The sequence below is a fragment of the Erpetoichthys calabaricus genome, chromosome 7 (assembly GCF_900747795.2).
Source record: "Erpetoichthys calabaricus chromosome 7, fErpCal1.3, whole genome shotgun sequence".
NCBI lineage: Eukaryota > Metazoa > Chordata > Cladistia > Polypteriformes > Polypteridae > Erpetoichthys > Erpetoichthys calabaricus.
Window position 1 is genome coordinate 101,923,436 of NC_041400.2, and position 25,732 is coordinate 101,949,167.

General features: G+C 38.8%; 2 protein-coding genes across 5 annotated transcripts in view; both read right to left on the reverse strand.

The window, feature by feature from the left end:
- Positions 1-25,732, reverse strand: part of c7h5orf63 (chromosome 7 C5orf63 homolog) — a 389,765-nt gene that overhangs the window by 319,645 nt on the left and 44,388 nt on the right. The window lies entirely within an intron of this gene.
- LOC114654597 (E3 ubiquitin-protein ligase MARCHF3) overlaps positions 1-25,732 on the reverse strand; it is a 120,620-nt gene that overhangs the window by 71,031 nt on the left and 23,857 nt on the right. For all 3 annotated transcript variants that reach the window (XM_028805225.2, XM_028805222.2, XM_028805224.2), the window contains one exon: positions 3,533-3,602. The gene's annotated coding sequence lies outside the window, so the exon portion shown is untranslated. The remainder of the gene's footprint in view (positions 1-3,532; positions 3,603-25,732) is intronic.

Consider the following 25,732-nt stretch of genomic DNA (forward strand, 5'->3'; position numbering starts at 1 on the left):
ATGCTCCTCCAGTTCAAACTTAACATACCACAATGAAACAGATACCATATGTTGCAAAAGTAGCCCAAATGTCCCGTGAACCAAGAATTGAGCAATGCATTAAATATTCTAATTTTTTATCTTTCCTGGACTGACCTGTGCCACACGCAAAAATTAGAGAAAAACAACTTGTCAGTTCTGCGCCTAAGTTTGGCACCTATCTTTTTAAATTAGACTGTAGAATGGACAGTCTGTCTCTGTGTACTTTATGTCACTTGTTCCAACAACAACTGGACCCACCACTGCTCAATGCTAGAGCACATCCACCAATCCAGGGAGACCTTTTACCCGTGCGTCCAGAAAGCTACATACTGTATGAGACGATCTGTGGAGGAAACTTGCATTTTAATCTCCCTAATGACTGAATCACCCTCTACCTTTCTTTTTCTGAGGTCTGGTTTGGAAGCACTTCATCGACACCTATGGTATCATCTCTCAGTTGTTAGAGTCAACATTCAGCTTTGCAAAATGCTTAAAATGGATGGACACCTCCAACTGTGGATTAATGGTCCTGAACAGTGTACAACTCTTGTATTGTGTATGACCCACCTGTTTCTACCTCTCTGGTCTGGAGTCTCTTTCCATGCCAATTTGCGGGTGCACACTATTTCCCTTAAGAACAGCTGGGCAAGATCTGTAAATTCCTTATTATAATGCCGGCTACCCAACTTTTGCTCAAGTTCCATGACCTTGAGCTTGAGATGCTGGATCAGCTGGCACCTCTCACAGATGTAAGCCTCTTGGGAGCACACTTCTTTAAAGCTAGCCCCCAAAAAATACAAAATCATGCAGAACTCACATGACTTCATATTTAAAATTTGTTTTGGTAAAAGTTAGCCCCTTTTAAAATTTAAAATAAATGTGAATTTAATGAAATGCAGCATCTGTTTAATACCTACTGGCCCTCTCTAAGCCCCAGTATTTACTGTGTAGAACACACACACACACAACTAACACAAACACACACACACACACACACAACTACAATTCCACACTGCTGAATGTGTTTTTATCTCATACTAGACATGTCTGTTGACCAAAAAACTGTCTTTTTTCTCGGTTCCTTTCTTTCTAATTAAATCCAACTAATACAATAACTACTTTAACTCTCCCTTGCTTAAATGCGTTTTCAATCCCCTTCCTCCTAGCGCCAATGCATTTTGGCTTGTGCATGGTGTACCTAACATATAGTAATTAGTATTCCTTGACTTCCCTCCTTAGTTGGAAATTATTTACTTGCTGTTCTACTGCTTAGCTGAACTGATTCACTTGCTGCTACCACCTGACCTGCATTAGCTGCTGTAATGCACACATTTCATTCACAAAGTGCCCTTGCTCCAATAAGTATTACTCAGACCCTTAGTGGTTAAAAAAAAAAATTAAGATCAACTGAGATTAATCAAATTTCACAAACAAATATCACATGGCATCCAGTTAGGTGATGTAAGTAAACAGTACATGCCCTGTATTGTCATGTCCAGAATGCAGGTAATTTACTTGCATGTGCTAATCAATTTTCAACATACTGACCTAGCTCCAGTCAGGTCAATGCACATTTCTATAAACTGGACACTTTGTATAAAACCACTTTATATTAAAGATTTGCAGTTTTGCATAGCACCCAAACAATAAAAGCAACTTGACATTCAGCGTTTCTTTGTAGTCATATCAACACTGTAAAGTTTTGCAGACAAAATAAATGGACCAGTACTAAAAAGCCACACCAAAACTTACAAGGCATATTAAGGAATTTGCAGAGATGATAACAAATGTATCTGACATATACACAATTAAATAAATGTAGACCAGTAAAAGTAATTACTAGTTCTGTATATGCAGAACTATGACCATATCTCCAGCTGCCCAAGCAGTGCCTCATATTTTCACAGTGAGTAAGCTCATACTGTATTTTCACTTATAAGCTGTTTGAAATAAATGTTCAAATTTTACTTCCAGAAAATCATAGAGGCAAGAAGTTCATTATTGCCAAAGTCACCTTTGGGAAGTTATGATGATCCTCTAGGTGAATGTAAGTATAAGATTTTGAAAGCTATAAAAAGCAAATATGCACCTAGGTCTACCAAAGTAGAAGGCTAATTAACCACATCATTTAAATTCCACATTAATAGGACTAGCATTTAATTTTAAATATCTATAATACCCAAGAAATTCAATTAAAAATGCTTATACATATGATAATTTGTGGTGCATACAATTCCTCACTGTACTTCATAACTGTCAAAGAGTGTCTTACAAAAAAATCTTACACTCAGATGTCTAATTTAAAATTATACTGACACATACTTACCAAAAAATATTCCAATAAAATAGAAACATTTTCAAATAATGATTATAATCCTATTTGAACAAACAAAAAATGCTGGATTTTAACTATGTAATCATTTAGACTACTTAAGAAAGACTGCACAGCAAGTAATTAACACTTAAATGTAATATATACAGTAAATAAAATGTTTAGCATACTTTTAGGCTCAACAAATCCCTAGAACCATCTCATCAAAAGTGGCTTGAAAATTCATCCTAGCATCAAAAGCATGTCAGTTTTTAATTTTTCAAAATTTCTCAAACGTCAGAGTTGCTTTTTTAACCCAGCTACAGCATAGAATGTCAAAAACTGCCATTAAATGATAATGCCATACAGAAGACTTCTCTGTTGATATACTAATTGAATCTCCAGTAATAAACTAGGAGAATTCCAGTATTCCTATAATACATGCAACCACAGAAATAAAGCAGATCATTAGTTCCTATCTAGAGTAACAGAAAACTAACATTTAAGGAGCTACATCAGGACATCAATGCAAACATAAAGACAACACAAACCAGTAGAGAAAAAATTTAGGACACAAGGTAAGTAACATCACTTTTGTGTGTTACTTACGTCTGTCTAGCTTGTTGTTTATCAATGTTATACTAAATTGTAAAAGGTCAGTATAATAAAAAAAAAATATTGCAAAGCTCCTTTCTAAATAATTAAAACATTATTAATCAGAATGGGTATTGTTAGAAGCTAAGCTGTAATTCAAGATGTGCATTTTATTTGTCTTATTTTTTGACGGGGTCTCATAACTATACCTTCATATGAGGTGCAGAAACTTAAAAAAAACTGCCAAACATCGGCATAAACATCACTCAAAATATTCCTTTTCCAAATTAGGCTCTATACTTTTTATCTTAAATAGAATCAAATTGATCAAATTTTCAAATATTGCTTTTGTGTTATACTGCATTGGTGTCTATTAATACTGTACAAATAACATACGACTACATAGCATTTAAAGAATACTGAACAAACAGCAAACAAAAAAAAATCCAAAAATAAAAATATATAAATGAAAAAGCATAAAGGATGACAATATTCCTGTGCTGCCCATTATAAGAAACCAATCTTTAAATAAAGTTTCAAGATTCTCCCTAAGATAAGGTAATTTACTTTTTTAATGATTTTTTTTTTAATTTCTGAATTACTTACCTTTTGCTCCTGTGGTTACTCCAAGGATCTCAATCCTATGATTAAACACATTCAACAAATCTTGCTCCACCTTCAAAATACAACCAAAATGAGGTCACACTTAACCTTATAAAATTCCACCAATATCTGTAAATAGTCTATGAAGAAAATTAAATCACGTAGTTCAAATTGAAGTGCCAGTATTTTAGTAGGAAGATTAATAAGACCAGCAAAAGGTGATAAGAGGATGGTTGATTTGCCGATGCGGCGGCATGGTGGCGCAGTGGTAACGCTGCTGCCTCGTAGCAAGGAGACCTGGGTTCGTTTCCCAAGTCCTCCCTGCATGGAGTTTGCATGTTCTCCCCGTGTCTGTGTGGGTTTCCTCCCACAGTCTAAAGACATGCAGGCTAGGTGCACTGGCGATCCTAAAAAATGTCCCTAGTGTGCTTGGTGTGTGGGTGTGCGTGTGCCCTGTGGTGGGCTGGTGCCCTGCCCGTGGTTTATTCATGCCTTGCGCCCTGTGCTGGCTGGGATTGATTCCAGCAGACCCCCGTGACCCTGTGTTAGGATATAGCGAGTTGGACAATGACTGACTGATTTGCCGATATACTGTATATCATGGCATATTGCCTTTTCATTATGCTGTATACACCACTGCACTACAGTAAAAACAGTCAAATTATTTTTTAAATATTTGTGATAAATAATTAATTGGTTAATTCATAAAAAATTGCATATCATATCAATTCAGAGTTTTGACACCCTGACAAAACACCCATCCTGGCTTCCATCACCCTGATCACTTCCAATTAGATGGAAAATTGGCTGGGAAGAATTCTGGCAATTAATACTTCTTAAAATGTTCTGAGGCCTGCTGAGTTGAATGTGCTCTTGAGAGGACTTTGATTTGTCCCTACAGTATGGGTTCTTACCACCCATCAGAATCCTCATTGAGACATTTTATTTTTCTGATATTCTTAGTTGCCAGTGACAATGCAAAGAAGGAGGGACTAACATCTCCCTAGAGAGCAAGATATTAAAATGCCTCATTTCCACAGCTTTTGACATAATACAAAAACATTAGACTCCATCAGGTATTGGTCAGTCCTGCGGTGGGTTGGCATCCTGCCTGGGATTGCTTCCTGCCTTGTGCCCTGTGTTGGCTGGGATTGGCTCCAGCAGACCCCCGTTACCCTGTGTTCGGATTCAGCAGGTTGGAAAATGGATGGATGGCGGTATTGGTCATCAGTAATATTTATCAGGGCACAGCATTCAAATAGGATTCCTTTAATAATATTAGCAGCTAATGCATAAAACATTGGGAATAGCAAAGTTTAGTACATAAATTTAATATATACTTTCACAACTGAAAATGAGAAAAAAAAATCACCAGTATAACAAAGAGCAAGACACAGATTGTTCAGATTGGATTATATTTGTGTTAGATGCACCTAATTTGTACTGTAAATTCAAAGACAAGCACTTCAAGCTATGAGTAAGTAAATAATTGTTTTTAACTGAAAGTGAATTTTGCATGTTTGACCTTATGATACCCAACATTAAGAAAAATATGTTAAAAAATGTACAATACTGGATGGGACACAGAATATGTATCTTCCACTCAATCTAAACACTGTCAAAAATAACTAATTCAAACAGAGGAAATCTGTTTACCTTTTTGAACAGATTATATATTCAGCAAATTCATTAAATACTATATATCAGAATTACTGTTGATGCCTAGTTAACACATGAGAACATGAAGGGAAATTCTCTTTTATAAGTTTTCAGTATGATTCCTTTCATACTCCGCATTCTCAAATTACATGCAAGATTCTTATCACAGTTCACAAAATCATACATTTAAAAGGAAATAACAAACAGACTTCATCAAGAGTGTTTCTTTTCATTGAATAAAAAGGCAGTGGACATATAGTTAATGTTTGCTTTGCAGGGCTTGGGAGGATTCTAAAATGAAAATTGCCTATGACAAACGTAATTGAAAATTTTCATTTTTCACATTTGAAACATCAATCAAAATTGACTGTGACAATTTTGCTATGCATTTTCCTTGTGTTGAAGCAAGAACCATAATTCAGACAGTATGGTTAATGGGCTACAAAATAAATATAAATTATTCCACAAAAAAGTGTGCTTTAAATTATACATCAAATCACTTTAAGACTTCAAACTTTTAATCTCTTCCTTAATTCTAGATTTGAAATAACCAGCTTTACTGAAATGGAGATGGGTGGAGGTGTTGGTAAAGGGAGAGTATTTGTGGGGAAATCTGCTTACTTTTTACTGCTCCAGTGGGGAGTTTCCAGCACTGAAAAGCTGTGGGAACAGAGACCACTGAAATTTAAAAATAGGAAATGGCCCACCCCATGGCCACAGCTCCTAACATAAAATGTAACATTTAATTTCTGGGTATATTAGAATCAAATGTTCTTGTATAAGGGGCTTTCAGAATGATCACTGTTGAAAATTACTTGGTAACATTAAGAAATATGGTACTGTATGTGCTAACATGAAGAAGAGACAGATGAAGAATTTTGGACGACATGCTTTTGCCTATGGTGTGTGGAACAGTCAGTAAGAATGTATGAGAATCAGCTGTTTAGAACCTATAAACAACTGTTATGACAAATTTAATCTCCTCACATGGGACAGAATATGAAGAATCATATTAAGTGCACACTAAATGCAAATGGCCATCTGAACATCTAACACATAGAATTCACATTTCAGCTACAGCATTTCAGTATACCACTGTGTATTCATAAAGAAAAAAATACTTATGCCTAAATGGTGTCAAGTAGTTGTAGTACATCGATGACTTTCAAACGTGGATTTTTTATACAAATGAAAACAAGAGCCAAAACAAGTCTTACTAGTCCTGTCAGTCCTAAAATGGGTAAAGATTTGTAATGTATCGCCACATTTTTCCAGTGCCAATATTCCACTCAGTTCTACAGCTCAAGCCTTCTATACTTTAATGATACTTCTATGATGATTTTATGATACTGGCATGTGACAGTATAACGTTCATACAGTATAGATGATTTAATGTAATATTCTGTTATAACTTTAGAATGGCACCAATCTTTGCACTGTTTGTTACAGCATAACTGACATTCAGTGAGACAAAAGTAAGCTTCTAAACTTTTATTAGTTTCCTTTTTTTTTTTTTAACAAAACTAGGGGGCATCCCCCCCTGCTCGCTTTGCTCACCAATCTCCCCCAGAAGCGCCCCCCCCCCCCCCCCCCCAAGGCCTGCTCTATGCACCCACCACTTTGCATCTCTGCCGATCGTGTATGTGGATTTCACTTTCACCAAACAACAAATCTTTTAATTCTCATCACGGGTATGCCTCTTCATTGGGAAGGAACACTACTTTTCCCTGATGGCAACATGAATTAGACGATCTACAAGTCACCAACTTAAAGTCAAACAATATCTACACACTTCTGTCATATCACCTATGTCCATATATTCGATATCTTTTTGCTGTTTCATTATTTCACCAAGTAATAATTTCCATTTGTTTGTGGTAATGCGATCTTTACTATAATTTTTTTTGAGACTTTCAAATTTTAATACTTTCATTATCTCTAACTTGCTCTGCATGTGTATCACGCCAACGTTTTTGAATACTTTACGATGTCCTACTTTGTCATCTACTCTTTGTCTTTTATTTCCGGCCCTGGGCGTGGTTAAATCTCTGGGCACAAACTCTCGCCTCGCGAGACGTGAAAGTATCTCTCTGAAAAAGTCACGTCTCATCCCAGGATTTTTTTTATCAAAATAGAGAGATATTCATAAAAATGTTAAAAATTTAACATTTTTGCAACTTTATATGGAAAAAGTTATTTGAAGACTAAATGTATCTACAGTATCTAAGGGAATGTCCACCCTACTTTGTTTCTGTTTAGAAACAGCATTTTTAAACAAAATTATCTCTGTCCACACTAGTATTAACACAAACAAATCAGAGCATGATAAGAGTCTGCATTTTTAAAAGTCTGTGATTTCATCTGTTCGTATTGGGCAAACTGGCATTTTCAAAAGTATATGGCTATGGACAGCATTTTTAGAAATCTCAGTTTCTGGGAGCTAAAAATGCCAGGGTAATGTGGACAAAAGACGAAAATGGAGACTAATGTCTTAATTTTTTAACAAAAACATAGCAGTGTGAACACAGCTTAAAAACTACCAGTGGTGTAAGACTGAAGATCACTGGGCTAAAATCCAGTTAGAAAATGGATAGTTTTCATCATTACAAAATTGAAAATATACAATTAATTAATATAGATAATAATATGTCTTATTAATTTGCCACGGTTTTGAATTGTACTGTGTCATGCATGCACATCAGTGGATCATTCTCCGGTCTCATCTGAGGTATGTACTACAACTCCGGGACGAGAGGGGGTGCCGGCACCAACAATGTTCTCTTTCATTCACAGCACTGTACCAAGAAGATGCCCAGCGAGAGCAATTGATTCCACTCCTTCCCATCCTCCACCTATAAATCATGAGGCTGCCAGAAGGAGGCATCACTCTGTTAAAAGAGCACACCACAGGACCAAGCTCCTATCTTGTGACTGCTTAGAAACCTTTTGTCAAGCCTGACGACTCCTTAATTTTGACTCGTTTTGAGTTCTATTTTGCACCATAGAGCACCCATTTTGTTTGGACTTTTCTTTTGATTAAATGGGGACGACTGGGTTGGTGCCCCAACATTTTTCCTTTAGACTTGTTGTTTGTCACTCGGCCACAACTGAAATAGCTTTAGTTTCCCCATGTCAGTTATTAGGACATAGATAAAAGACATTTTGTCCAAATGGTTAATAAACTATAAATCACAAAGTTGGTAGATCAGTGCCTGCCTTAGATCAAGCCACTTAACCTGCCTCTGTTCCAACTACACAAAAAATGTAGCAACATCTAAAGTTGCTTTCAATAGAAGTGTCAAACAGGTAAATAAAAAAAATTTAAAAAAAGATTATGCAGAATATGATCATCTTTCCTACTTAGACATTTGCCATCATCCAAGACTTCATTTTTCAAATTAAATTTCTTGACTGTTCTACTTGGTAGTAATCTTAATATGCTACAATTTACCAAACTGTATTTCTCCTTTAGATAATTCCCGGCAAACAGGTGAAATGGAAAGGTGATACAAAATGCTGTTATGCAAAGTATGAAAAGTGTATTTCATTTTAAAATATAAAACAAATTTTAGAATAGAGCTAGGAATGCCAAGAATTGAAATGTAACTGTACTTTATGTGTGAGTATGAAGAGGAGATGAGGGTACAGTGACATGTAGTGCAGAAACTCTTCAAGGTTGGATTTTCTTTTTGGTTGAATGCAGCATTCACTGTTTAAACCCTTCATTTAAACCACAATTCAAGATTAGGTATGTTGTTGTTCTTACAAACTTATGTCCACACTCTCCTGTTATTTTTAATAGAGAAATATATCACATACTTATATCTTCCAACCCACTTAAATCAATTTAGCATCAAAAAATGTGCTAAGCATGATGGCAGGGACACTTAAACATGTGAATGTTTTACACGTGTCCATGTGTTCCTTTCAGGAAACACTGAAGCTTGTTTCTCAGCCAACACTGCTCTGTGTTTTATTTATAAAGAATAATACCCCCCATAATGTCGATAAGGTCAATGAAAGTCTGCCATTAATGCATGCCACGTTACTAGACTTGACAGATTAGTTCTATATTCATTGTATCATTGATTTGGCACGAGCAGTGACCTCTGCTCAGTACTCTGACTGCCTTCAACTTCCATTTTGAGATAATTATTTTACAATTACTTCAGAGCTAGAGTCACTATGTAGTTCTCAGCTGAAAAGCAAAAAACAAAATTCAATCAAGGCAAATTAGGTTTCTTAAATTTTAACAATTTATAGCTGAAATGGAATGGTGGCTGTGAAACACTAATGTGAAATCATCTGCTTCACAGATGAGCTAAGCTGTAAAGAAATGCATCATAAATCATAAAAGACTGATTAAAAATCCCTAGATACCAAACCACAAGCTGAAAATAAATAAATAAATAAAAAAGAAAAAAAATAAAAGGCTAGATTCTTAAGAAGGAACTCTCAAATTGTAAGAAGACACCCACAGCTTGAGGCCAACCTTTTAAGAAATAAAAAATAAATAAATGCATGTACTGAAGAGAGAACCTCCCAAAAAAATTAAAGCAATAAACATCTGAAGCATGCCAAACCATCACAGCAGGCTAATTTGTACTGTTTGCCAGAATGTTTGCAGCAGCTGTGCAGCACAATGATTAGATCAGTAATCTGTGTGTATGAATGTGAGTAAAAGGGACACTGTATGCGTGGCATTTTTGAAACATATATGTCTAACATATTTCGTTGCAAAAAGTTACAAATAATTCTCCCTTATACACAGATTTTCCTGAAAAGTACTTTTAGTTCTTTAATATCTCTTGTCCTTCCCAGACAGTTCTGTTTTCTTTTTTAATGGATATGTGGTTGGGGGGGAGTGTTAATCTTTCTCAAAGCTTACCATTCCATAGTTCCTTTTACACTATTTGAAATGGCTTCAAAAAGAAGATTGACATTTCCATGTTGTGAACCTCTATGTGTGACTGGAAGTTTTACCCTGTAGTTGTATGGCTGTGGGGTTTATGCTGATTGCCTTCTATTTTGAAATCTACTCTCAATGGCTTCAGCTTAGTTTTGTTAAGGTATTCATCTCGTGACAAAAGTGAATGCCTGCTTAGTAGCAAAAACAAAGCCAGTCATCGCAGTTTATGCGTGTCCATCTATCAGCTTGAATACCCACTGGGCAATGGGCACTGGTCCAAAAGCTCAATCTGGCACAAGGAGAAAGTTTCCATCCAAATCCAAGCCTGGCTTACTGTGGGACTCCAGCTGCCATGGTGCTTTAATCAGCACAGACTGAAGGATTTTGTGTATTGCTTCAATAATTCTCACAAATCAGTCAATATTATTCTAATCTCTGCATCCCACAACACCCGGATTAATGTTTTTTTCAGTCACCTGCAACACAGACAAACTCCATTGTCATGCAATTTATCCACACCTGAGGAAGCTCTTATGTGTATCATAGATTTCATTAAATAATTGTTTTGAATTGCAACTCCTTTTAGAGGAAAAGTGCATCAGACTGTGACCTGTTCCACACATATTTCTTTCTTGTGTTCTTGTTACACGTTTGGCATCTTTGCCCATTTCTCATGGTTATGAGTTCACATGCATTTTCCTATTATTAATATTGATTATTTGAGAGGTACATTTATAAAAGCCAACATAAAGGTCAGAATTCACTACAACTCTGTACATGCTTAATGCTAATCCACCCCACCCCTACCTTTGAGCACAGGCAGGTCTAGTGATCTGATCAGGGTCACACAGTAAATTGTAGAGAAGTGAACAAACAGTCTTGTGCTTTAATGTCAATATCCTAGCCACTTCGCCTGTGTGTGTCCAAAAAAGCATGAAAGTTACCATGTACTTCAATTGTCTGAGGGAATTATTTTCCATACGGAGTTAATAAAAAAAGTAATTAAATACACATTGTTCTGCTCTTGCTTGCCACAGACCATTTATTTTCACAAACATATACAGTGCTCTGAGTGGCACAGTGATACAGTGGTTAGAATGCTCCAGCACCAGCACCCTGAGCAGGGTTAAGTGGGTTTAATAATGAATGAATAGATGGGTGAATAGAATATTGGACTTTGAATGTATAGAAAGCTAAAGCCTCCTGAAAATGAGTTAATCATGGAGACCATCCTAGAATTACCACTAACACAAAGACCAATGTATTGTTAACTTTCTTCTGTTTGATTTATTATTTAGAATGGTGTCAATGTGGACATGTGCACTATAAATTACATTGTTTTTTAGGAAACTGCCCAAAAACAGATGAAAGGCCAATCTATAAAAATAAGCTTCAAATTCATTCATGTTTAGATATACTTATGTTGATTTGGGCCTGTAGCTAATAGTAACAAATAGAAGAATCTGAATCTAGAAAACTGACAATAAGACATACCCATGATTAGTACTATGCTATTAGTTAAACTGACAATGCATCTTTGGACCACAGGTACAAACCAGTGTCACTCCAGAAAAGCATCAGAAAACCAAACAATATGTAAATAACCCAAAAGGCTCTCCATTCTAGAATCAGATCTAAAACCTAAAAATGTTAAATGTTTCTTGTTTTGACATCTTCTTTCATATTTTATATAATATAGAGGTACAATATATGGTATGCATGCATTCACAATGTATTCACATACACACACTCACACACACAAAATAGAATACCACTATATATAATACATGCAAATTAATGGTTTTTTGTCTGTGTTACTGTGTCATCTTCCTGTATTTATCACTTGGAAGTCCACTACATTAAGAGGATAAAACGTTCCATGAAGTGGTTTCTGCCTTTTCTCTTCATCTGCATTGCAAAGGAGCAGATAGATATTTCTATAATCAAATAATTTGGGTATTTTAGCAAGCACGTGGAAAACAGACATAAAAATGTATTTGGTTAAGGAGCAAAGTCACATTTACTGATTGATTACAGACATAAAACTAAAACATAAAACATGGTTCAGCAAACGTGAACCATGCACGTTTGTTGCTGTCTGTCCTTACATCAGTAAAATTGTTATAGTACATGTACAGTATATGACTTGTATTAACTTTGCTTATTCATCAATTACAGATGCTAAATCCATCCTATGTACTGCATGTGTGTTATTCTTTTAGAGACAAATAGGGAAAAGGGACCAGAGGAAGTAACTGATTGCTTAAAAGGAACAATTCTGAAAAGTATTGTAATCTGGACAGTACAAGGTTGCCCAATACATTAATTACTTTTTACGATTTAAAAAACATGTAATTCATTTGCATAATAAAAAAATCTTTTAAAAATGAAAATTTTCTGTTTATAGTAATTAACTTTCACTCTCATTTGTAAGGGCATACCATTACATACTCCACCTGAATGTACTATGAGTGTATTTGATCGTTTAAGTCAAATAGCATAGATTAGGGCAGCAGGTTTAGCAGCACAATAAAACATAATTTTCAGAATTATTTTACGTTACCACCATCTGGGTTATTTTGCTAGGTTTTTTCTTTTTAAAGCGAGTTGATTATGCTCTTTCCTCTTGCTTGATCCTGTAAATGTTCAGGTTCCCCCACCTTTCAAAACCCAATTTAAATTCAGAAAGCACAAATCAAAGATATTTATAAACTTTATTTTCCATTAGGGATTTATGGAAAACAGAAGCTGTTCTGGTATCTTCAGTCACAAAGCATTAACCAAACCAAGATGCAACAAAAGTCTAATGTTGGGCACACTAACTTACACATGGATGTCTTTTAAACTTGGTGAGAAGCCTACTGTTTACACTTATTAGTGACTCAGATAAAGAGAATATACAAACTCAGTACAAAGAGAAAGTAGGCCAGTAATCAAAGTCAGGAATAATAAGCTATAAGGCAGCAATGATGAAGACTGCTCCTGGGAGAATACGTATAACATTCATTCTGAATAATTTTATAAATTATACTCCTCCTGTTAGAGAGGACAGTGGATGCAAGCGTGTGCTGATTACACACCCACCACATAACAAACCACCCAGATTGGGACCTGAGTGCATCTGTGTAACGGGTGACACCTCAGCACCACACTGGAACAGTTTGAGGTTTTTTTACAGTGGTTAGAGTGCCAATCCTGCCACCAACCCCCAAATATTCTCTTGCATGTCGGAAGACCTGTTTGCAGGGTTGGATGCAGGTTAGCGTTACACCCAGGACGAAGCAATTGCAGGTTAAAGGCCTTGTTCAAGGGACCATAAGAGTAGAGTAATTTCTGGCATTTACGGAATTCAAACCAGCAACCTTCACATTGCCTGTGCCTGTTAAATCATGGTATAAAATATCAGTTCTTATCCATCTTGCTTTTCTTTTTTTTTTTTTTAAACAATGCCTTGTCCAAACAACAAAATCAATACAGCAGTATCATAAAACATAAAAAAATATTCAAGCTCTCGTTTAAGTTTCACTGTTGTAATGCTTTTAATGGATCAGGTCTGTGGCAAGAACCAGCCCTCATGGGTTACCATTGCACTGGAAAGCAACCTCGCAGAAACACCTATACCTGCACACTCACTGGTCCAATACAGAGTCACTTATGAGTCTAACATACATACATTCGGAATGTAGATTTACACTATCTCCTCGAGATGTGACTCACCAAAGCCAACACTGCAGCCGTATATCTCTTCTTAAAGTGTGAATAAAAAATTTAATAAAAATATCTGCCCTCCAATATTAAACAAATTTTGACTAGGAATTCTGCAAAATGATACTTTTTAATTTTAACAATAAACAATGACTTTAATAAATTCAATAAAATGCTTATAAAAAAACAATGACAATAAAATAGGCATCATTGTGAAGAATAAGCGACTTCAACAAATGTGGCAAGTGATGCCTTTCAAAAGCTTAATTTAACTTAGTTGCACTGGTTCAGTAGGCTTGGTGTAATTGCAGTAGGTTGTAAAATGAATGTTGGTCTACTGTGAATAATGTGTCACAGTGATTGGAAATAGTTTTTTTTAAACATACATTTTTGTAAATTAATACATTAAAGCCTTTGTGAGAGAACTGCTGTTTGATACTTGTGCTACTGCTACTGTATCTCCCCATTGTACATTAAAATCAGCCACATAAAAGTATTTTACATTATTATTATTATTATTATTATACACCAAAATGGAAATGCACCTATTTTAATTTGTCATTGTCCTAGGAAGCCTCACTTGCCTTTCAGTCAGTTTTTGCATTCAGTAACAATTCAGTAACGAAAAAAACTTTTAAATCATCTTTGCAAACTTCTTATTTTTGTAGTTATGTTCTGTTTTTAAAACCAAATTTTATTTCAGTTGATTAATGTAATTTAAACAGTTCAGTTAAGGTTATATTTTGGATAGCTGAACATATTAACATCATACCCATTCATATGGATTTTTATATTAAGGAAGAACTCCTAACACATGCCAGAGTCTAATCCAGAGAAAAAGGCTTAAATCTTCAGGGCATAGAACAGCAGTCCATCACAAAGTAGCAAACAGCACAGATGAAAACTTTAGAGTAATCAGTCAAGCTGAACTGATAGTCAGCGGACAATGGGAGGGAACCAGACCATAAACGTTAGGAGTGTATTCAAACCCCACAGAGACAGACCCCTGAGAAGGAAATCAAACCCAAATCCCTGGGGCTATGAGGCAGCTACCCCTGAACTAGATCAAGTCTAACACTACACTCATGTACTCATCCAAATTAACCTAAGCCAGAGAATGAGCACAAAGAAGCAGTGACCTGCTACTATGGTATGTTTTGTTGTAGTAATGTTTGGGGACTCAATAGGCCTAAAGAGTCCAGAACTGATTACTGAGAGATGTTGAGTTTTGAATAAATGTAGAAATGGGCACCATTTAATCATGTAGGGTAAGGGCCATTAAAAGCCTGAGAAATTACCTCTTACTGACAACACAAAAACAATAGTTCTTTTTAGGTCCAATCTAAAATCTAAGCCTGAACCCAGCTGTGATACTTGAGGAACTGTATGAATGACCAGTAAAAGCTACAACAGAAAAAAATAATAAAAAGCAAGGTGTCATTCCATCTCATTTAATCAAAGTTATGTGCATACTAAACCAAATCAAGCTGAATAATTATTTGTAACAAAAGGGTTCATAATGACTTTGGTGATGAGAATACACACAGTAAAGCAGTCTCTCAACACTGAGTAACTGTTCTGTTCATGAAATGTGAAAATATTGAATGTTTATCTGTTCCATTTTGAATGTGCGTGAATAAGCCTAAAAATAACTTTTTATCACAGTAAGTACATGTAAAATTTAAATGTAAAGAATAGTGCATTTGTTTTACTGCATCATAACTACAAGATCCTAAATTTAATTCCAAGGCTGGTCATTGCCTGTGTTGAGTTTATAGATCCTTCACATGTCTGATTAAGTTTCTCTAGGCACACTGGTTTCCTCCCACATCCCAAAGGCATGGATCTTATGTTAAGCAGTAATTCTAAATTCCAAGACTTCTCATTTTAGATGTTTCTCAATGGAAGCACTTGTTGATTTTAATTGTTTCAATTTCTGGTTATCAATAAAAAAAGATGAAATAGGGCAGACGGCTGGCATCCATGCCCAGCTGGGACGCCCCTGCACACTATATTCAGGGGGACCAGCCCTGGACACTGCAATACCTCCCCCGGATGCCAGATGGCCACCCCCCTGGGGTGGAGCAGTGCCTCGGTTTCCCACAGGGCTCCCTGGGAATTGGAGTTGGGTGCAGCCCTGTTGGGTCCCACAGGCGGCGCCAGGGGGTGCTGTGTTTGGAACTCCTGAGCCCATGTGGGCAGCATATACATCACACCCGGAAGTGCAGCCGGAACTCGGTGATCAAACACCTGGAGCACTTCCGGGTGAACTATAAAAGGAGCCAGCGACCACCACTCTGTGGCCAGAATCAGGAGGAAAAGGTTGCCTGGGAGGAGTGGTGGTGCAAAGAAAAGAAAGTGTGTTGTGCTTATACTTGGGACTGTGTGGCGTTTGTGGGTACGAGGAAGGCGTAGCCCACAGACAAAGAAAATAAATATTTGTTTTGGTTTTACATGTGCCTCCCGTGTCGGGTGCTATACAGTGTCCATTCTTACTCATTCATATATATATATATTATATATATACACACATACACAGTACACATACTGTATACATATACATACATACATATACATACATACACATATACATACATATATACAGATACATATATACACATACATATATTTTCACGCACGTGCGAGTAGGAGGGCATTGTATGGACCAAGCGAAGGTAATTCCACGCCAGGCCAGGGGATGGCGAGGTGCACTAAACCTTCTCCTGTTATCACTGCAGACCAGCCACGGGAAAACCTGTCTAACTCAACGTTGATGGTGCCACTTCCGGCTCCGGCGCCTAGGAAGACGCCACTTCCGGCTCCGGCGCCTAGGAAGACGCCACTTCCGGCTCCGGTGCCTAGGAAGACGCCACTTCCGGCTCCGGCGCCTCAACTGACATCAGAGGAAGGTCATTTCTGGTTCCCCTGCATCACTTCCAGTCTGACTACTTAAAACCACCATAGTTCACGTCTGGACTCCAACAGAGACACTTCTGTCAAAAACCAAATCCATTGCAGCCAAGGATAATATACGGGTGGCTGCCCCAGACCTTTTTAAGTGTGTCAAGTCTGATCATTTCACAATATACACACATTTTTATATATATATATATATATATATATATATATATATATGATATATATATGCACATACATATATACACACACACACACAAAGATGCAACACTGCAAAATGTGAAAAAAGTTAAGTGAATGAAACAGAATACTATAAACACTGCAGTCTATGTACAGTATAATGTCTTAACTTCGAAGTGTACCTTCTGTGCAGCTATAATCAAATCTGTCGTCAATAACTCTAATCTGATTAAATGACACAGAAGTCAGAATCAAGATTTGTAGCTTGTTACGTTATTTAAAGCAGGGGTCCCCAACCCCTAGTCCGTGGCCCACTACCGGGCCGCAGCCGTCTGACAGCCGGGCCGCAAGAGAACTGCCGGCAACGGAGACTCACTCAGACTTTTCAGAACGCTTGGCGGGCGGGGCTTTGCAGCGGTGCAGAGAGAGGAGAGAGACCGAGGTGAGAGAGTATTACAACAAAGTTATTTTTATGGTCCTGACAGTTTCACATATGACACGAGTCTATAGAAATCGCTTTACTATGAAGTACATTCAGCAGATGCTTTCATTACAACGAAGTGACCTTGAAATGCTTGAACGAATCATCCACAGAGCAGTTAGATCTGTGGTCACAGCTCAGTTCTGCACGTTTGCACAACGATCCCCAAACAGAAACATTGTAAAAAAAAATCTCTTTCTTCGAACTTTCCTCGTACTTTTTTTTTTGCTGTTTTTGTTTTCTGTGGTTTTCAGTAATACCTTTTGCTTATTGCTTGTCAACATTTGAAAAACATCCATTGGAATTTAACTCATTGTCACCCTCCTATAGAAACGGCAGACACGAAAAAAAGATAGCAGTGTTAATGTTTGTGATGTACAATCTGTTGGAATGGCAAATGCAAAGCATATGTCTTTGTTATATGCAAAAAAGAAGAAAAATCTCGGGTTTCAAACTTATGCGAACTGCTTAATAACTTAATAATAATAGAAATGTTATGTAAATTGTGTATAAAACTGCCCCCCCAACCGGTCCGTGGAAAATTTTGCATCTAATAAAGTGGTCCTTGCTGTCAAAAAGGTTGGGGACCACTGATTTAAAGGCTAAGCTATCTTAGTTAAGATGGCCAGAAATGTACACATTCTTTTTAATGAAGAGTCTTTATTCTTGAATTTGGATCCATTGGTGTTTTCATATACTAACATAAATATTTGTATCTGTTTTGTTCCAAATATCTTTTAACAGTTATAGACTGGTCTTGCTTTGTGATTTCATGTCATTCTGCAGAAAAGGGCTCAAGAAATATATGTAGAGTTATTCCTACTGCTAGACTCTTTCACATACCTGATAACTGTTATAAAAATAGCATTATAGTATTTCATATTCCTCCTACCTCATTATGTGTTTTTGTTCTAAAGTTGAAAACAGAGGCATAGTCAATTCCATAAAAAGGTGATTTTCATCTTTCGACTCCTTTTAAGGGGTATCAATTTTAATAATAAAATCTCTGGTTCACCAATGCAAAAGTAGCTGAAGCTGAAGTAAGATAAATAAAACATTGTACAGGAGTCAGAATGGAGTCCATGCATTTACTACGGGGCAGGACTCAAATAATATGCAATAATCTTGCTGCACAGACCAAAAATATAGCACATAATTGAATGCATTCTGCACATATGATCAGAATCCTTCTCTTGTGCTATAAACACAAGATAAGAAGTATATAATAATAATAATAATAATTTATTACATTTATATAGTGCTTTTCTTAGTACTCAAAGCGCTATCCACACAGGGAGGAACCGGGAAGCGAACCCACAATCTTCCACAGTCTCCTTACTGCAAAGCAGAAGCACTACCACTGCGCCACCTGTGAGGACTACATAATCAATCTTCCCAAAAGTGAAGGAGTGACTTATTTCAAGTTGCTACATAGATTTATTATTCCTCACATGCTAAACAGCTTTGATTCTGGCAGTATAAAAGGTAGCAACAGTCTCCAAAAATTCGTAGGTCCTATATAGAAGCATTCCACAACCATTTACACTGTGTTCCCAAAGGCAATCACTGTTTTTCACCCCCTAATAATAACTGTTAAAAAAAGAACACAATGTAATTGGATTGTCTCTAGAAATTACTAATCAGTCTAATGAATTAAAATGTTATCAACAGTAAACTGGAATTGTGCTCAGGTCTTTGATGAGTGGGCGAATGTATCCTGTGAAGGGTCTTACGACCAATCTAGGGTTGGTTCTTGTCTCATGCTTAGTGCATATTTAGATAGACTGGCTTCATTCAAGGTTTGATTTAAAAGGCTTAAAAATTACATGTTTGAAAATTATGAGACAACAATGATATTTTCTGCGGTGCGCTGGCGCCATGCCCAGGGTTTGTTCCTGCCCTGCACTGGCTGGGATTGGCTCCAGTAGACCCCCGTGACCCTGTGTTAGGGTATAGCGGGTTGGAAAATGACTGACTGACAATAATATTTTTTATGTATATAAAATCAGAATCTTTGCATGCTTTGTCTTAAACACTCTGGTTTTCAGTAGCACATCAAAATCAGGAAATCTATTATGGACTTGGTGAAAAAATGTTGCTGCATATTAGTCTGGAAGGATTTTGCTATTTATAAACAAATTTAGATCTATTATTCAATGGTAAAAAATAAAATTTAGAAATGAAGAAAATTCTAAATTATTGTCAATTGTCCTGTTCTCTCCATAATCTATACTCTTTCCACAATCTACAACTGATACTCTCTCTCTTGCTGTGTCTGATGTAAACTTATTCAAGTTCACCATCAGAAAATATTTAATAAAATTACATTTATTAAAGGATTGTTAGGATGAAACCCCTTCTTTACAAGAAGGTATACTGTTACATAGATGAAGTTTTAAACTCTTGAATGAAATATAAAACCTTCTAAAATGAGATATGTGCTGTTGTTGGAGTCAAAATTGGTATTAGTCTCTAATAACTAAAGACAAAAGAAAAGTAGAAAAGATGACATGAAATAAATAAATATATTAGCAAATATACCTGATAAAAGAATTGTTGAAATGAAGAGGATGGTTGAAACTTAACATCATTGGGTTGCTGAAGTTCTGTAAGAATGAAAGGGCCAGGAATCCTCCTAACAGACAAGACAAAATGATTAGTTCTTGCAAAAAGTTGTAATGATCGTAAGGAAAAGGTGGAACGAGAATCGGTAGAAAACAGCAAGGCAGCATCAGTGAGCTAATGCAGGGCAGTAATTGGGCCATAACGCCTTTGTTTACTTACCTGAACAACCCCTGGGGCAAAAATTGTTATTGAAGGGAGTTGGTTGAAAATACCCAGTTAAGCCATCTGTTGACCTAATTGTGGAACAGGTGACATGGGTTAGGCCCTTTAAAGAAGGGTTGATGTGATAAGAGGTCCATGGTGAAGCACAGTTTTACATAAATAATTGGGTCCCAGAGCATGCAGGCCTTGAACGGGTGCTGGTGTGCGCAGGCCGGTGTTTGCTCTGGAGTTGATTGTGGTGCTTGGCTGATCACGCATTCACATGCAAATGTCAGCGGATCAGTCAGGTGCCTCATTCTCACCTAGCAGTAGGTGGAGGACTGTACCTGCACCCAATCGGGCAATATAAAGGGAGCATGCACGGCAGAGAAGGGAGAATAAGAAGATTAAATCAAGGAGAAGAAATGAGAATTAAACCAGATCCAAGAGAGAATGGTGGTTATGGAAGGAAAAAGAGGCTGGACTGGTGAGGCACCTGTGTGAATAGAACACAGGCAGATGATCAGGAGTATGCTCCTAAAGAAGCAAGTGGTGGGACTGCTCTCGAGTGTGGGGCTCGAGTGAGCAACTAAAGAGAGGAGTAGGAGTGACCCTCTCTTACGGTATCATTAAATTATCAACTGTTTCTGGAAAAACTTGCATTTAACTTTGGACGCTGTTTGTTTTTGTTTGGATTTTAATAAAAAAAACACTGCACGCTTTTGCACCAACCCCTTGCTGACTGTATATGTCCTCATTTGCCCAGCTCATCTTGGCTCATGACTATCAATGGTTCAGTGTTCAAAAGGCTCCTAGAAGCAACCAGGGAGCGTGGAGCCGAGCCTGACCATCACCATTGGGCTGCCAGGACACCTCAGGATGTTAAGACAAAGCTCTAACCAGAAGGACCATTTCTGGGGCCAGAAGAGAATCTGGCAACCAATTGAACCAAGAGACTATCCTGGAAAAACTGCCAGGATTAGGGGTTTAAAAGACCTTTCTAGGCTCTATACAACTGAGCTTAGAGTCAAGAGGAATTCTGTGGCAAGCATTCTCGTTGATGGAGTAAGAAAAGCCAAAGAAAGGACAGTAAAAATTAGTGACAGGAGCAAGGAAAAGGAAGGAAAAGGTAGCTAAGTGGGATAGCCATCTTATTAGGTAGCTAGGATGACACTTGTGTAGTTAGGCCCAGAGAGTTTATTGTGACATTTTGTAATAATACATCTTGTTTCTTTTATATAATGTTTGATTTCTTGGCTTCTTTGGGTTTGATATCTGCTAAGAAGTGCCCCTTTCAAGATACAAAGGTTTAAATTCAAAAACTTTAATATAGAGACAACAGTTAATGAATCAAGGGATATACTTAATTTGTCACACCACAATACAGAATGATAGCATTTTTTTCATTAATACAGACAAAAAAGTATAACAGAGTTCATCACCTCAGCTGTTCAACACATTAAAAGAGGAAAATACCTTTAAAAATGCAGTTAAATCCAGAATAAAACATACTCCATTGACCATACCTTTAACATACAGTAGGTTAGTATTTAAAAGAAATAGTTTAAATTATACAGTAATTATTTTGTGACAGTTGAACTAATTAAATTAAATTCAACAACCTAATTAAAAGGACAGCCCAGTCAGAACTTTTCGTTCTCTTTTTCTTTCTTTCTAGTCATTCCAGTGTGTGTGTATATTTATTTATTTACTTGCTTATCTACCTATTCATGTACTTATTTATTTAAAGGGCTTCTGTAACAAGCCCTATTTCCCCCTGGGGACAAATAAAGTTCTATCTATCTAATTAGTACAGCCTTATGTACTATATACAGAAATGTTTCTTTAATCTTGCTATTCAAGTTTCGAAAAGCCCTATGTTGCTTGCATATTCTTTTCTATAATGCAGAAGGAAAGTCCCTTTTTGGCAATATTTTCAAAATTGTCTTTTTCTGCTTGGATACAAAAATAAGTGTTTCAGAGGCAGGTTGTAGCACATTACAAAAATCCGATAGATAGATAGATAGATAGATAGATAGATAGATAGATAGATAGATAGATAGATAGATAGATAGATAGATAGATAGATAGATAGATAGATAGATAGATAGATAGATACTTTATTAATCCCAAGGGGAAATTCACAAATTATGCATAAGCTTTACATTTTTAAAAATATTTTAACATATTTGTATTTCCTTTAAATATCAATTCATAAAAGGGAGCACTATTTTGAATGTGATGCAGGCATCTTTTCCTCTCAGATAGGCACAGTGGAAGCAAAGTGAAAGCTTACCATATCTTAAAGGAGGGAAAGAGATTAGGAGCATGCGTTGATACAGCACATTGCTGCACCCACCACATGACAAACCAACTCAGGATCCCAGATTAGGACTCAAGTGCAGCCATTTAACGGGTGAGCCATTTAACGGGTGACACCTCAGCACCACACTAGTTCAGATGGAATGGAACAGTGTGAGGTATGTTACGGTGGCTGGAGTACCAATTCTGCCACCAATCCCCAGGTTTTTCCCTGCAGGTTAAAGGAAAGCTTAAGTATAAAAATGCTAACATTCTAATGCACCGCATTTTCTATTTCACCACAGAGTTAACAGCAATCACATGGAAAATTGTGGTATGCCTATTTATGTAAACAAAGGCTGTCTGCAGAAGTTCGTTGCAGCTCAAAGGCAACATGTTTAGCAAGTGTTTGCCAGGTGCTATGGTTGTGAGTGTAGTCAAATTCATGCACCTGATCTAGTAAGAAAGGTATTCCCACCAGCCAGTGCACTGCTCAAGAAGATTCATAAACGCTCGCAAAGTTTAAATAAGCGCATCGATAAAAGCGTCATGTCGTCAAAAGTAGCAACTGCTGTGTTTTCTTTCCTCCGTGACTTTGGGATAATTTCATTGTTTCGCTGGATTACGGTATTTATTTTAGTGCAGTGTTTCTCAGCCTTTATGGCCCTGGGACCCAGTTTTACCTTTAAACGTTCCTTGGCAAAGACTGCATTTGAATAGCGGAGGGGTTTGATCCTTTTGTGAACTGAGCATTATTAGTGTTAAACACTTTCTGAAGTTTAAAATAAATAAATAAAGTAAAAAAAAAAATCATAAATTAACTGATGGAGTCAAGGCATGATTGAACAGAATGAAGCACTTTTTTTTAATTTTTTTTTTTATAGTTGATGGAGATGCCATTTTCTATAATGTGATAAGAAACTAATGTAACAGTGCTTTGAGTGAGTAAAAGTAATTAGTAGTTTTTACTGTTTTTATGTTGGTAGACTGTGGTGGGCCACTCAGGGCCAGAATCGGGAGGAGGAGGACGAGGTTGCCAAGAAGGAGTGGTGGTGCCAAACGGGAGTGTTGTGTTGTGTAGTTTAAGTGCTTTTGGGACTGTGTTGTGGCTGGGGGGTTCACAGGGAAGACGTGCCCTCCAGCTGAAGGAAATAAAGTCTGTGCTTGGATTTTACACGTGCCTCTGTGTCAGTCTGTGCCGGGTCGGGCGCTATATAGCACTATTATCACACTAACGTAGTCAGCAGGATTCTGGTCCGTCCATTTGGGCCAGGTCCTACAAAAAATTTGTGTGAAGACCCGGCACAGCAAAGCGCAGCAGTGCGAGGCATGTGCTCGACACAAATGCGCAGAGATTGCAATCCTGACGCAGCCGCAGGCAAGCACGCGCAGCACAGCACACCGAAGCGTGCATATGCAGCAGGGGCTGCAGGACGACCACCGAGGAGCTCCTAAGGACACAGCGCTAGATGGGGAAGAAAAAAGCCGGGCGGACACAGAAATCAGCCACCAGACGCCGCAATGCTAACCAGCACCACGGGTTGCAGCCGGAGGTAGGTGACGGGCCCAGGGGTGAAGAGCCGTGGGAAGGTTTTTCCACGTTCGCGTCAGCCTACCTCCTAGATGCTGAGGGGCAAAGCACCTGGTGGTGGCCTGAGGACGTCTGTCCATGGCATGACGACGGAGCGAACTTGGGAGAGAGCGAGGCTGAGCTGTGTCCTCCCTTCGGCCTGATCCATCGGCTGGAGGAGAAGAGCCCGGACAAGCTTCCCGACACGGTGTTCCCGGTAGAGGAGCGGGAGTTCCTCCCTGAAGCAGGTAAGGGGGGGGGGCATGTGTCAGTTGCCCACCGAGGAAGGTTGACAGGCAAGGATGACGGACCTTCTCCCCAAACCTCGGGATTACCCGAAGGGGCCTGCGGGGATCCCGCAGGGCCTCGATGGCTCGCGGTCGGTGGGAGATGACGAAGGGAGCCCAAGTCCACCGCCGACTGAAAACACTAACTTCTCATGGACTGTACGGGAGGTGGATGCCATCCTCCTGCCCCTGCAGTCCCTTGCTAAAGTTTTTCAGGTCCTGCAGGAGACGAAAGAGGGATTAGAGAAGAAGCTCGGCGCCCCGTTGGGAGCCATTACCGAGTGGCTTCGGATGTGTGGTATGTCATACTCCAGCCTGCATGACACAGCGGTACAGGTGAGTGAGGCGTGCGCTGTACAGGAAAGGGGAGGGCGGAGTGCAGCGGCCGCAGTCATGATCAGTACTGCTTGCAAGGCCGCTCCACCCACTACACGAGACGCTGCCACGATGACTGACAGTGTGGCAGGGGAGCGTGCGGGGAGGCAGCTGGTGGATGTCGGCTGCCATACAACCTCGCCCCGACTGCTGGCGCCGGTCTTGCGGCCATCTAAAGGGGTGCAGACAGCGAGGGGTTCCTCTTCTTCCCATAGAGGGACTCAGACCATCAGTGCACCCCAGAGAAAGAGGAGGACCCGGAAGAAGAAAACGGGAACTCCTGACAGAGCACAGCGTAAGCCTGTCAGCATGAGGGCACGGGAGGGCTATGCTGCCGAGGGGCGGAGACGCCATGAGCCCTCAGTCGAGCGAGTGAAGGGGCAGGAGTTTCCTGTCTGCATCCACTCCCGCAGGGGTCGAGCTGGAGGGGGTCGGCCGTGCTACAACTGCGGCCGCTGTGGCCACGTCTGGAGGTGATGTCCAGAGAGGACGTCTGAGTGTCAAAGATGTCAGGGCAGCACCCCCAAACCTGTTAATTATATTTCCACAGGGTGGAGCCGTGGTTCTAAGGATGCCGACTCCCTATCCTGGAGAGGACCCGCCCACGCAGGACGTGCCGATGAGCCCCACGGGGCTCATCTGAGAGAGGGGCAATGTGGCGGGCAGCCGGGTCCCATGCCTGGCCGTGACGCCCCTTCTACACATGTTCTGGGGTAGCAATCATGGACTGCTCGATACCTCCCCCGGGACGCTTGGTGGCAGCCTCCCTGGCTAAGGATGGTGCCTCAGTTTCCCGCAGGGCTCCATGGGAGATGGAGTTCTCCACAGCCCTGTTGGAATCTGGGGTGGCCGCCAGGGGGTGCTGCATGGGTCCCTGAGCCAGCCTGGACAACTCTACAACACCGCCCAGAAGTGCAATCAAAGGCAGGTGATCAAGCACCTGGAGCACTTCCGGGTGAGCTATAAAAAGGGCCGGCAACCACCACTCAGGGCCAGAATCGGGACGAAGAGGACGAGGTTGGCAAGGAGGAGTGGTGGTGCCAAACGGGAGTGT